General features: G+C 48.7%; 1 protein-coding gene across 1 annotated transcript in view; it reads left to right on the forward strand.

Annotated features, from left to right (window-relative positions):
• The window catches only part of LOC100348276 (carbonyl reductase [NADPH] 1), a 150618-nt gene that overhangs the window by 33472 nt on the left and 102905 nt on the right, over positions 1 to 14241 (forward strand). The gene's annotated exons all lie outside the window — the stretch shown is intronic.

The following is a 14241-nucleotide window of genomic DNA, read 5'->3' on the forward strand; positions in this document are numbered from 1 at the left end:
AGCTCCAGGAACATTTGGTCAAGGAGCGAGGCTTTGTCATGGCCCAGGCAGACACCAGCCAGGCCATGCTGTTGGTTCTTGAGGCTCCTGGGGCACTGCTCTCTTTGTTCCCATAAATGCTGAGTAAGTGCTTCCCCCAGGGGGAGGCCCTGAGTAATCACAGCTGGATTGAATGGAAGCTCAGGTCTAAGGCAGAATTGCCCGGCTGTGCAGTTTAAAGAAGGGTCTCTGCAGAAAGATCTCAGTGCAGTTCTCCAGGTGCATTACATGTTGGGCTGAGCGAGGTGGACACAGGTGTCTTGCATTCAATGGTGGATGTATCTGGATGAGGTGTGTGGGGTTCCAGGATAAAGTGGAGTTCTTAATCATGCAGGTCTGTGCCTACATCTGGTATTGATGGGTTACTCATTAGCAGCTTCCTGCTGTGCACTGGGAAAGCAGTGGATGGTGGAACAAGTACTTGACTTCTGCCAGCTGTGTGGGAGACCCAGATGGCGTTCTTGGCTATGTTTGGTACAGCCCCAGGTACTGAGGACATTTGAGGAGTGAACCAGAGGATAGACGATCTCTTTCTCTCTCTTTCACACACACTCTCTCTCCCCCTCTCCCTCTCCCTCTCTTACTGTGACACTCAATACATTCAAATAAAGAAATAAATGGTTTAAATAGTAAAGTAGTGTTGAAGTTAACAGACTGTGCTTTGTCAGATGGCCTTTTCACAAAAACACAAAGCTCTACCACCTACTGAGACCAGGGAGCAGCGTCAGGGCCACAGAGACTTAGGTCAAAGGTGTCGTCACAGGCACAGTTGAAGCAGGACCCAAATCCTGTGCCTAAGAAACAGGAAAGTGAAGCAAATGTGGACACAACTGTCACATGCAAACCGGGAACATGAAATGCAAAGATCCCCTGTTTAAGCAGAAACAGCTCGAGCACCCGTTGTCCTGGAAGACGTCTACGTTTAGAAAGATGAGGTCATTTCAGCGACTATCACACAACTACTCTGGTCCAGCCCCAGAGGAGGTCTCAGTCACTCACCTCTGTCCTAAAATCACCTGCCTGCCAATTATGTGAGCGTGGGGTCAATGCTCACGACCACGTGGCGTCTGTTGGTCCCCCTCGCACAGGAAGTTCCTACTGAGGTGATTGGTGTTTCCTGTAGTGATCTGATTTTCTGGCATTCCCCCAGGAGGTCTTGATGGCTCTTTGGAGAGCACTCAGGAGACATGGCCAGGCCTCTGGCAGGGCTGGTAGTAACAGGGAATTGTGACAGGCACAGAAGCAGATGGGCTCAAGGACTCCTGCAAGGAAGAGGAATCCCCCAAGTTCCCCACATCTGTGAGGATGGAAGCCAAGCGTGGGGACAGCACTGTGGTGTGCAGTGAGCAGATCGGAGACTGACACAGAAGGTGCATTCCTAGGAGACGGTCTCAAGGCTGCAAGGACTGGCATCCTGCTTCGTTCACGTTGCAGGGTGGAGGGAAGAGCGGGCCGGCTGGGGGGGCAGACACCAGACGTGGAGGGAAGGAGCCAGGACCAGGAGCTGCCACCACTGTGTCCCTACGGGGCCCGCAAGGACACTCATGAGGCCCCTGGTACCTCCAATGAGAACACAGACGAGTCCAAACACAACCCCCCAGTTTGAGCCCACAGTTCCTCTTCCTGTGCAAGAAATTAAAATGTTGGGGGAAGATGAAGAGGGAATTTTTAAAATGTGGGCCAAGCTGTTCTAATTGGCTTCAGAGAAGGGCAACCCAGAGTGGAAGGAGGCAGTAACAAGGGGTCTCACCTTCCTTTCCTTTCCCCTCCTCTCCCTCCCCTCCTCTCTCTCTCTCTCTCTCTCTCTCTCTCTCATGTGTATCTCCATCTCTATCACTATCTCTATCTCCATTATATTTACTAAGATTCTGCCCATAGCTTTATGTAACAAGACAACAGCATACCAGCCTGCCACTCAACTGGTTTATGCTTAAGTCTCTGTTCCAATAGGAAGCTATTTAAAAAAGAAATGAAAAGCCTGCTTTGTACATGCTAACTATCTTGGCGGGTATGCCATGAAACATGGAACTGAACTTCAGAAAGCAAGTGTAAGGAGTTAATAAAGCTGATCCTTGAAACCTAAATAAAATTTGGACAGAGAATAAGTAACTAGCCCTGGTTACGTGTGAAATTTTCCTGAGTGGTTAAAGCTTACCACCACAAAGCATGCATTGTGGACTCTTTAGCTGGCAAGGTCTGAAAGTGCCAGTGTCTATTTGAAATGCTTCTTCTCCAAAGCCCAGGTGAAGCCAGAGTTAATGCCCAGGGCGTCCATTTTAATGCTAAAACTATTCAGGTACTGTTCAGGGGGAGGTAAAGCCCAGGCTGCAGAGGGCCTGTTTCTCTGGCTCACTCAAAGCCGCCCAGGACAGAGCCCCAGGACGAGCTCAGCAAAGGGCAGGAGTGCTGTCCGATGGCGATGGCGTCTCCATCCTTTGGCTAAGATCAAGCCTAGAGCGCTGTCCGCAGCTCTGAGCGCCCCAGGAAGCCGGCGACTGCGTCCCCAGAAAGAGGATGTGTGAGGACCCAAGTCACTGCTGTTGTGCTTGCTAGAGACAGCAACCCCACCCCATCCCCAACCCTAACAGCTCCTTGTCCAGGTCAATAAATGTATACAAGGGGCAAAATTAAACACACTTACCTACAGTGTAAGAATTTTAGAACATCAGTGTGTTACTGGGAAGCAAAGGGTCCTTGTCTTCATGCAAGAAAGAATTCAGGAGTGAGACAGACAGCAGTGGAAAGCAACATAGCCAGGTGCATCAGGGTAGGGACAGCTGTTAAGAACAGATGGGCACCTCTCCAGACAGAACCTGAGAGAGTTCGTTGTTCACATTTAGACTGGGGTTTTTAAGGGGATGGGTCTTGCCTTCCCACCTTTTCCCTCCCCCTCTTCTTCTCCTCCTGAACAAAGGACTTGTTGGATGTAAATACAAAAAATTCCTTGCTGAGTATTTCCCCCTGAAGTTATCAGACAGGGGAAGCCTGGCTGTCATTGCCCCGCCTTAGAGGAAAGATGGTTATCAGGCCAGGTAGAAGGGGCATCAGGATCCGGGCAGGACGTTTGAAGTGCAGATACTGGGCTGACCAGGAAGGTTATCAGGATGGCTTAGAGTTGCGGATGCTGTACCACTGTAGATGTCAATTCCTTAGGGCTTTGTCACACACACATAAGCTCATTTCTGACTTCCTACCTAACAAATGGAATCCCTACTTTAAAAGATTTAACTCGGCTCATGTGGCCTGGGTACAAGCTAGAGGATGGAGGGGTTGAAAGGTCATCACAAAACACACCCAACACCAGGGTAAGGAAAAGGTTTATTGTCGGGTCGGGGAAACCCTACAGGCTGCCTCCCCGTGCACAGAGAGAGCAGCAGCCTGTACTGGGAGAACAGTCTTCTACAGCTTTCCAGCTGCAGGGACTTGGGAGAGGCAACTCCCGTTAGGGTGGGGGTGGAGCTGATGCTTGTGGTTGGGCCATTTGGTCACCTGACTCCTAGTAAGCCAGGCTGGGCTTACTGTGCAAGATGGAGTCTGGGACTTGAGATGGCACCTGAGAGAAGACAGCTTGGCAACATATCACACTGTAGCGTGTCGCTTGTTCATGCTCACGCTGGTGTGGTTGAATAGGGCCCGGGCTCTCTGCCTCTGCCCAGCTTCTCGAGGGAGCATTGAAGCACGTACATACAGGACAGATCAAAATTCAGAATTTAGAAGTTGTAGTTCTGATTCTATTGATAGCTTATTGCTTTCACGTATCATGAATATGGAAAACGGTAGGCTGGGACCATGGCAATTTAGAACGTTTTGACATCCTGGGAGCCTGCTGGCTGGAGACAGAATGCCCCTTCCAGAGTCGGTGAATTCCTGGAGATAGCAAATTCCTTTGCATGCACACACACTTTGATACCTAAACCAACTAAGCAGGAGCTCATATTCCCGACCACCCACTTATCAAACCCCACTCAACCAGCCAGTGGTTCCCTTGCCCCAAATCACTCCAGGGCCAGCTACTGGACCTCTCAGGACCACCCTGATAGCCCAAAGCCCTCTGATAAAATTCTAAATCCTACACTTGCTCTACATCCCTTACCCTGCCTCACCTACTCTTTCCAGCAGAAACCACAAAACAGGCTCTGACTCGTGCCTTTTCCTGTCTCCCTTCTGCCTCCTGACATACCAGCAAGAGCATCAGAAGATCCACACAGAGGCACACATCCAGGAGGCAGTCTAAGATCTCGAGTCTGCAAGAATCTACATCCGACCAGACACACCAGGTGGATTTTGAAGGTCACCTTTCTGAACCCAGCGTAGGAAATCAAATCTGAAGTAAATGGGGACCCGCATAGCTGTGACCTCAAGGGCTACTTCTTGATGTCACAGCCAAGTTTTTCAAATGCTGGTTAGACTGACTTAGTCTCCCGTGTCCTATTGACTGGTTGTGCAGCAGTGAATTATAATCCCGCAGTTTCACCTCTTCCTCCAGCACTAGTTTAGAATGCAACCCGCCTCCAACTGACGCTGCGGTGCTGCCTTGTGCTCAGTTTGGGCTTGCAGAGCAGGATCTCATGGAATTGGAGAATGGTGGGAATCTGTCACTTGAGGAAACTTCTCCATTCCTATGTTCATCATCTCAGAATCATTGGCTATGAACTGTAAGGAGAAACAGCAAGTTCAAGGGTACAAATGCCTCATAACTGCTTCCTGAGTATGCTCCAATGAACTATCTAATACCTATGAGAACAACAAAAAATCTGATTATTAAAAAAATACAAGGGTCAGTGTTTTGTACAGCGGGTTAAGCTGCCTCCTATGACGATAGCAGTGCCTCTGAGTACTGGTTCAAGTCCCGGCTGCTCCACTTCTGATCCAACTTCATGCTAATGCACTTGGGAAAGCAGAGAAGATGGCCAAACCTCTTGAGCCCCTGCCACCCCCATGGGAGACCCAGACAGAATTTCAGGCCTCTGACGTCAGCCTGGCCCAGCCCTTGCCCTTGTGGCCAGTTGGGGGAGTGAACCAATGGGGGGAAATGCTCTTTATATCTGTCTCTTCCACTTCTTCCATAACTGCATTTCATACAAATAAATCAATCTCTTAAAAAGGCATCAAAAATTGTATAGAGACGTGCTGGGCAAGGAGGCCATTGGTTGAATAAACTCTGTCCAACAGATGCCCGCCTGGTCTTGACACTGAGTCTAATGCCCGCGTGGTGAGTAGGCAGGTGCTATCAGGCAGAATTTAGACTGAGATCCGTTCTCTAGCTGGTTAGTACTAGTCATGGGGGAGAGCTGCTGACACGCTCTGCAATGAACAAATCTCTGCAATCTTATCTTCCTAAATCATAGCAATCTTCCAAGACAGTTGTTGCTCCAACTGTTTGCATTTGAACACTCTATCTTGCTTTGTATGCATTCTGTTTTCATTGTTGTTCACCTACGTGGCAAGATATCTCTGTATCTTCTTCAATCCCTGTTTTTCAGCCCCACGTTTTGGCCATACTTCAGCCTATGATCAGAGACGTCACTGACCTACAGCACAGTGCTGTTTATCTGTGGTCATGATGGCGGTCACTGGTCTCCGTGTGTGGCAGAGCCTCCTGTTTTTGTCAGATGGTCATCGGACAGACATAGCAATGTTTTAGCAATATTTAAAGATTAATCATTGAACCATGTTTTTATTGCTTATTTATTGATTTGAGAGAGAGAGAGAGATTCAGAAAGACAGAAATAGAGATAACTTTCATCCTCTGGTTCATTCCCCAAATGCCTGCAACAGCCAAGGCTCAGCCAGTCTTCCTCCTGTCTGATAACTTCAGCGGGGAAAACTCAGAAAGGAATTTTTAGTATTTACATCCAAAAAGTCCTTTGTTCCAGTAGGAGAAGAGGGGAAGGCAAGGCCCATCCCCTTAAAAACCCCTGGCCTCAACTGGACTGCGCACTCAGCCCTCTGCCTCTCTGCTGAGTCGCCCGCCTGGCCTGCCCAGGTGTACTCTCCACTCAGCCAAGTAGCCTCACTCTCCCCCAGTCTGAGCGACTGGGCACTCTCTCTCAGGTTCTGTGTGGAGAGGTGCCCATCCGTTCTTATAGATATCCCTGCCCTAATAAACCTTGCTATTTTGCTTTCCACTACTCTCTGTCTCACACCTGAATTCTTTCTTGCGCGAAGACAAGGGCCCTGCCATTCTCATGCTACAATGACTGTATCTGTTTAAGTATCTCAGTCTTCGTAAGTAATCCATGTATGATTATTAACAATAGATAAATTTGCTTTTTAAAATATTTATTTTATTTATTTGAAAGACAGAGTTACAGATTGAGGTAAAGACAGAGAGAGAGATCTCCCATCCGCTGGCTCATTCCCTAGATGGCTACAGTGGCTGGAGCTACACTGATCTGAAGCCAGGTGCCTCTTCTGGGTCTCCCACATGGGTGCAGGGGCCCAAGGACTTGGGCCATCTTCTACTGCTTTCCCAACCACAGCAGAGCTGGATGAGAAGAGGAGCAGCCAGAACGAGAACCAGCCCCCATATGGGATGGCAGTGCTTCAGGCCAGGGCATTAACTTGCTGCGCCACAGGGCCGATCCCCAACAATAGATAAATTTAAGCAAGTTAAATGCTTCTAAGTATAAATAAAAAACGAATAAGTAGAAAAAAGTAAAAATTCTAAGTATAAAATTATGTTTTTGGCCAGCACCGCGGCTCAACAGGCTAATCCTCCTCCTTGCAGCGCCGGCACACCGCGTTCTAGTCCCGGTCGGGGCGCTGGATTCTGTCCCGGTTGCCCCTCTTCCAGGCCAGCTCTTTGCTGTGGCCCGGGAGTGCAGAGGAGGATGGCCCAAGTGCTTGGGCCCTGCACCCCATGGGAGACCAGGAGAAGCACCTGGCTACTGCCTTCGGATCAGCGCGGTGTGCCAGCCGCAGCGGCGCTGTGGCAGCCATTGGCGGGTGAACCAACGGCAAAGGAAGACCTTTCTCTCTGTCTCTCTCACTATACACTCTGCCTGTCAAAAAAAAAATTATGTTTTTGATAGGTAAATATGTGAGATATGAGAGATACGTTTTAAATAAATAAACATTTGACCAGAAACCACATGGCTGGTGTAATACTAGGAAAAAAAAGACAAATGCTGAACAATTATAGAAATGTTGTAGAAAATGTATAAAACATGCATCTATGAGATTAAGATGGCGAAGATGAAAAGAAAATCACATATAAAAGTTTCTGAAAATTGTGCCATTAACAGTGTTCTAACACTAACCAAAATTTGGCCCCCTACACTAAAGGAATCAGGTTTTCTTAAGATGTAGACATATTAATACGTATTACAAGATGCCTTGATCTTTAATTGTAAAATCTGTTCTCTAATCTTCTAAACTGCAGCTTCTGATTTCCACAGTGTCTGTGTACTTGGGACGCCCTTGACTCTCTGGGCAGCGCCTGTGAGCTGTTTCTCCTCCCTGGTTCTCACCCTGCTAGAAACGGACACTAAAAATGTTTGTCTTGGAACCTAGGAGAACAGGACCATTTCATTCTTTACCTCTGGTCTTTCCTGATGTCTTTACATTGTTCCAAACAGTGAGACAGTTTCTTACACTCATGCTTCTAGTCCAGGTCTTACCATGGCCTCTGTTGGTGAGGGACCAAAAGGGGGAAAAGATTTTGTATTTTGTTGCTGCAATTTACTCTGGTCTGTAACTCAGGTGAAATCACCCTGGCTGAATGGATGATGAGTGTTTCTCACAGGGGTCAGGGATCCTGTTTTTGACCAAGCGTTTGGAAACTTTGGATATTGTAGTCAGGCTTTCTCAATCAAAGTTTCAAATTAAGGTCTCTGAGCTTGGGATTTGCAGCTGGGCCCCCGAGAGACTTCATGGATGCAGCTCTCACCCTACAGAGATCAAGCAGATGAGGCTCAGGTGGATTGCACAGAAAGTATTCTCAAGTTATAGAACAAATGCCATGTCGCATTGCTATAGGTGCGTTGCTGATACACTATTCTAGTGTTCTTGGACTTTCATACAGGCCTGCTGGTTCTGATTCAATGTCGTCAGGCATGATTGTGAGCTTAGTAATAACAAGGACCTGGGGGCTCTGGGACACTTTCACAAGTGCCCCTCCCACCACAGGCCCCTACCTGAAGGACAGAAAGGTCGCAAAACTCTCCTGTGCTTTTGAACGGTTTGACAAATTCTATCCAAGTTTTAATCATGATGCTTTCACATCTTTAGTCATCCACAGTTGTGGTTCTTCTCTGAAAACACAATCAAAGGAGACTACAAACAAATGTTTGCAAATACAGTTGTCTGACTAAAGCTCAGTGAACACACTAACCTTTCCAAAAACTGGTAAGGACACTGATGGATTCACAGACCTGCTAATGGAGATCACGCAGGACAAGAAGCAGTTACAGGAGAGGCAGCAACGTGAACTTATTGTGTGTGTCTGTGTCTTCCATAAGCCATTGTTGCTTCTTACTTAAAGACCTCTTCTTCTAGGTTAAAGATTTTCTTGTGATTCCTATGGGATACACTGCTTTGGTGAAATACAGTTTTGCAAACAAGAGGTAAAAACAATTCCCTTTCCCTCTGAGTCTACCCAAAATCCAAAAACTTTTGTAAGATTTTTCATGGCAATGTGTGGTTTACGTGAGTCCACTAAAAATCTGTTCTTGTCTGAATAGGATATAATTAAAAACACTGACATGTCCAAATATCACACCAGTTCAAGTCCCAGCTGCTCCACTTCAAATGCAGCTCTCTGCTATGGCCTGGGAAAGCAGTGGAAGACGGCCCGAGTGCTTGGACCCCTGCACCCATGTAGGAAATCTGAATGAAGCTCCTGGCTCCTGGCTTCAGTCTGGACCAGCCCTGGCCATGGCAGCCATTTGGGGAGTGAACCATTGATGGACGGCTTCTCTCTCTCTGCCTCTGCCTCTCCCTCTCTGTAACTCTGCCTTTCAAATAAATAAAAACGCTTTATCTAGAACATTCTCTAGGACTTTCAGATCCGCACCAAATTGGCTTACAGGGCCGGTGCTGTGGTGTAGCGGGTAGAGCCGCCACCTGCAGTGCCAACATCCCATATGGGTGCCATTTCCAGTCCCGGCTACTCCACTTCGGACCAGCTCCCTGCTGTGGCCTGGGAAAGCAGTAGAAGATGGCCCAAGTCCTGGGCCCTGCACCCACGTGGGAGACCAAGGGGAGGCTCCTGATGGTCGCAGCTCCATCCGTTGTGGCCATTTGGGGAGTGAACCAGTGGATGAAAGACCTCTCTGCCTCTCCTCCTCTCTCTGTGTAACGTGTAACTCTGACTTTCAAGTAAATAAATAAATCTTTAAAAAAATCTTTATTTGAAAAAAAAAAAGCATCCCAGTATCCGAGTGGAAAGAAAGCAAACCTGTCTTTGATCAGAAAACATACATACATATGCAGCCAAACTGATGGAATACCTAAGCAGCTACCAAACTTGAAAGAATACAGCAAGGTCACAGGATACAAAACTGACACAGAAAAAAATAGCATTTTTTTAACTAGCAAGAAATACAACGTAAAATTTTTAAATCGCACCATTTGTAATATATAAATTACCTGGTTTTTGTGGGTGGTTTTGCTCAGTAGGTACACAAAACATAAAATCTGTTAATAGTATCACGGGTAATAGATTAATTACTGATCTTGTTGGTGGATTTGTTCAGTAAGAGTCGGAAATTTGCGGATGTTTTAGCCTCTAGCCCAGCGCGCCGGGGCGGGACTCGCTAAATGCACGACTTGGAAGGGAGGCGACTGTACTGCGGCGCACAGAACACCGCCGGGACTGCCCAACCTGCCGTCTCACTCACATCTTTCTCGCACGCAACAACTACAAACTGAGGGAACCTCGCAGCCGGCCGCACTCCCGTCACCTCGGAAACGGAAGCCCTTCCGGTTCCCCTCAGCGCCGGAAACGGCCTCAAAGATGGCGTCGGCGGTGGGCGGGGCGGAGCGTCCCGAGGCGCATGCGCAGTTCCCTCAGGCTCGCCGAGGCGGGACCGCGAGTCCTGTGGGCCGCGAGCCCTCGCTGGTACCCGGCCCGCGTCCCGGGTTCCCTACGCCCTCCCCCGCGCCTTCCCGCCTGGCGGGACCGGCCAGGACCAGGCCCGCTCCACCTCGCCGTTTCTGCCTCCTCCCGGAGCTGGCCTTACGGGACGCTGAATTTCTCTGTTTCCGACAAAATTCAGCGTCCGCCCTCCCTCCCCGCCACGCTCGGGGCTGTGCTTGCGGACTCGATTCCGAAGAGTGAGCATTGAAGGGGTCGCAGGAGCCTGGCCAGCACGGCCAGGGCACCGCGGGCACCGTGAACCGCCTTGATGGCCCGGGTTCTCCCCGGAGCCCCGGTGCTTCCACGAGAAAGCAAACCGCGCGACACCTGCCCAGCGTTCCTAAAACACGCTTTTCCGTCGCTACAAAATAAAATCTACAGGCTTGTCGTAAACCAGAGGAAGCTGGAGACGCAACACCTAAACGCAGTGTATTCCTAGAGGAGAAAGTGGGGGGAGCAGGACACCCTAAATAAAAGGCGGAGCTTAGCTGACGCTGCCCTGAGTGTCCACAGCTCCCTTGTACAAATGCAGCATAGCAAGAAGATGAGGCTAACAGGGGAACTGGGGGCGAAAGGCGCTACATTCGCAACTTTTCAGTAAAACTATTGTGACATTCAAGTTTTTAAAGGTCTGCTGGTTAAGACGCCTGCATAGTAAGGTGCCAACACCTCCGAGTTGCCAGGGCTGATGACTGGCTCCGGTGCCCAAGTCCAGGTTCCCGCCCATGGCTTAAGGGGCTGCCTCCCTGCCTCCCAAGTGCCTGACCTGGATGAGTTCCAGGTGCTGGTTCTACTGGACTCCACACCTTTGTGGGCATTTGGGGGAGTGAACCGCTGGATAGAAATTGCTGTGGCTCACTCTCTCCCCAACAAATCAATAAATACAAATTAAATTAAAAGGCAGTCCTATGGCCGGTGCCGCGGCTCACTAGGCTAATCCTCCGCCTTGCGGCACCGGCACCCCGGGTTCTCGTCCCGGTCGGGGCGCTGGATTCTGTCCCGGTTGCCCCTCTTCCAGGCCAGCTCTCTGCTGTGGCCCAGGAAGGCAGTGGAGGATGGCCCAGGTGCTTGGGCCCTGCACCTGCATGGGAGAGCAGGAGGAAGTACCCGGCTCCTGCCATCGGATCAGCGCGGTGAGCCGGCCGCGGCGGCCATTGGAGGGTGAACCAACGGCAAAGGAAGACCTTTCTCTCTCTCTCTCTCACTGTCCACTCTGCCTGTCCAAAAAAAAAAAAAAAAAAAGGCAGTCCTAGAAATAGATGCTTTCAAACTTGGAGATGTTAAAAAATAACTGTTGGGCACCAAAAAATATGTGGATCCCCGCAGAGAGCCCCAGAGCGTCGATCACACCAAACTGCAAAAGCAAGGTTTGTTCTGGAGTACAAGCCGCAACAGGGACCCCATCCAACCAACCGACACAGCGGAGGAAGGAGTGAGGCCCCGGTGTTTGTTAGGGAGAGTTTTTAAAGGAAAAAAGGGCTACATCAGCAGGAAAAAAGAGTTACATGCAGCATAGAAGCTTTGGGCACAGGGAGTTACTTTGTTCAGCGATCTCTACTGTGCTGTCCTTGGTCTGCCGAGCTAGCTGTCCCTGGTGAGCTTTGATATAATGCCTGAATGCCTGCTTTTACAAGGACCCGGGTCTGCTATGGGAAACGGAGGCTGCCTTTTTTATTGTTTTAAAAATGGAGTCACTTTGGTTCTTCATAACATTTTGGGCATGTTAAAATTTTTCAGACTTTGAGCAGAAATTCGTGAATTGGGCAGCTTCAAACCAAAAGTAGCTTGTGTATCCTCCAAAAAGACACTAAGGGAAGCTTTTCATAGGGTGAATACAGAAACAGAACAGAGAAATTATTTTCAGCAAAAGAAAATGGGAACAAATATTCCCTTGGGAAGCACAAGACCAGCTGTGTTTGGCTGAGTTGAAGTCTCGCCTTCTTTTCAATTCTAGTTAGTTTTTAGTTTATTTACATAGGAACCTTGTTTAGTTTATTTATATGGGCTCTTATCGTTTACCACATCACACTTTGTAATTGCTTTGAAGTTACTTCATTTCTACAAATTGAAGACTTGTGGCAACCCTGCATCAAGTGTCCAGGAGCACCATTCTCCCATCAGCAGGGGTTCACTTTAGGTCTCTATCACATGTGATAATCCCACAATATTCTAAAGCTTTTCATTATTTTATCATGCTGATCTGTGATCTCTGCTCTGATGTTAGTATTTGTTGCAATTGTTTTGTGATATCATGCAACCTGGCAACCTTAATCAATGAATGTTATATGTATTTTTTAAGATTTTCTTTATTAATTTGAGAGGTAGAGTTACAGACAGTGAAAGAGAGAGACAGAGAGAAAGGTTTTCCATCCACTGGTTCAGTCCCCAAATGGCTGCAACAGTCAGAGCAGTGCCGATCCAAAGTCAGGAGCCAGAATCTTCTTCCGGACTCCCGCATGGGTGCAGGGGCCCAAGAACTTGAGCCATCTTCCACTGCTTTCCCCGGCCATTAGCAGAGAGCTGGGTCGGAAGTGGAGCAGCCGGGACTCGAACTGGCACCCATATGGGATGCCGGCGCCGCAGATGGAGGATTAACCTACTGCGACACAGCACTGGCCCCTGTATGTTTTCTTTCTTTCTTTCTTTCTTTCTTTCTTTCTTTCTTTCTTTCTTTCTTTCTTTCTTTCTTTCTTTCTTTCTTTCTTTCTTTCTTTCGACAGGCAGAGTGGACAGTGAGAGAGAGAGACAGAGAGAAAGGTCTTCCTTTGCTGTTGGTTCGCCCTCCAATGGCCGCCGCGGCTGCAGCCAGCTCACCGCACTGATCTGATGGCAGGAGCCAGGTGCCTCTCCTGGTCTCCCATGGGGTGCAGGGCCCAAGCACTTGGGCCATCCTCCACTGCCTCCCTGGGCCACAGCTGAGAGCTGGCCTGGAAGAGGGGCAACCGGGACAGAATCCGGCACCCTGACCGGGACTAGAACCCGGTGTGCTGGCGCCGCAAGGCGGAGGATTAGCCTCGTGAGCCGTGGCGCCGGCCCCCTGTATGTATTCTAACTGCTGGCCTGATCAGCTAGCTACTCACCCATCTCTTTTCCTCTCTTTGGGCATCCCTACTCCCTGAGACACAATGACATTAGGTCAGTTAATAACCCCCCAATAGACTCTAAGTATTTAGGTGAAGAAAGCAGTCATACATCTCTCACTTTAAATCAACAGCTGAGTGAAGAAGACCTGACAAAAGATGACACAGATCAAAACTCGGGCTCTTGGGGACCTGCACTGTGGCTTAGTAGGCTAAGCCTCAACCTACAGCGCTGGCATCCCTTAGGGGTGCCGATTCCTGTCCTGGCTGCTCCTCTTCCGATCCAGCTCTCTGCTTATGGCATGGAAAAGCAGCCTAAGGTGGCTCAAGTGCTTGGGCCCCTGCACCTGCCTGGGAGACCTGGAGGAGGCTCCTGGCTCCTGGTTTCAGATCAACCCAGCTCCAGCCACCATGGTCATTTGGGGAGTGAATCAACAGATGGAAGATCTTTCTCTGCCTCTCCCTCTCTGTGTAATTCTACCTGTCAAATAAAATAAAATAAAATAAAATAAAATAAAATAAAATAAACCAAACCAAACCAAACCAAACAAAATAAAATAAAAGACTCGGCCTCTTGCACTGAAAAGTTAGCCAAGGTTCGAATGCAAAGGAAAAACTCTTGAAGGAAATTAAATGCAGTTTTCCAGTGAACACACAAATGGATGCTAAGAAGGCAAAACAGCCTCACTGCTGGTGTGGAGAAAGATGAGTGGTCCGGATAGAAGATCAGCCCCACCATAGCATTCTGTTAAAGCAAAGTCTAAGCCAGAGCAAAGCCTTAACTGTGCTCAAGTCTATGCAGGATAGGAGAGATGAGACAACTGCAGAAGAAACGTTTGAAGCTAGCAGAGGTTTTGTGATGAGGCTGAAGGAAAGAAGCAATCGCTGTGACCTAAAAGTACAAAATGCAGCAGCAAGTCCCGGCGTAGAAGCTGCAGCCAGCCACCCAGAAGAGCTAGCTAAGATCACCGATGAAGGCGGCTACACCAAAGAACAGAGTTTGGGTGCAGAACTAAGCAGCCTTATATTGGAAGATGCCAT

This window comes from Oryctolagus cuniculus, chromosome 4 (assembly GCF_964237555.1).
Source record: "Oryctolagus cuniculus chromosome 4, mOryCun1.1, whole genome shotgun sequence".
Taxonomy (NCBI): Eukaryota; Metazoa; Chordata; class Mammalia; order Lagomorpha; family Leporidae; genus Oryctolagus; species Oryctolagus cuniculus.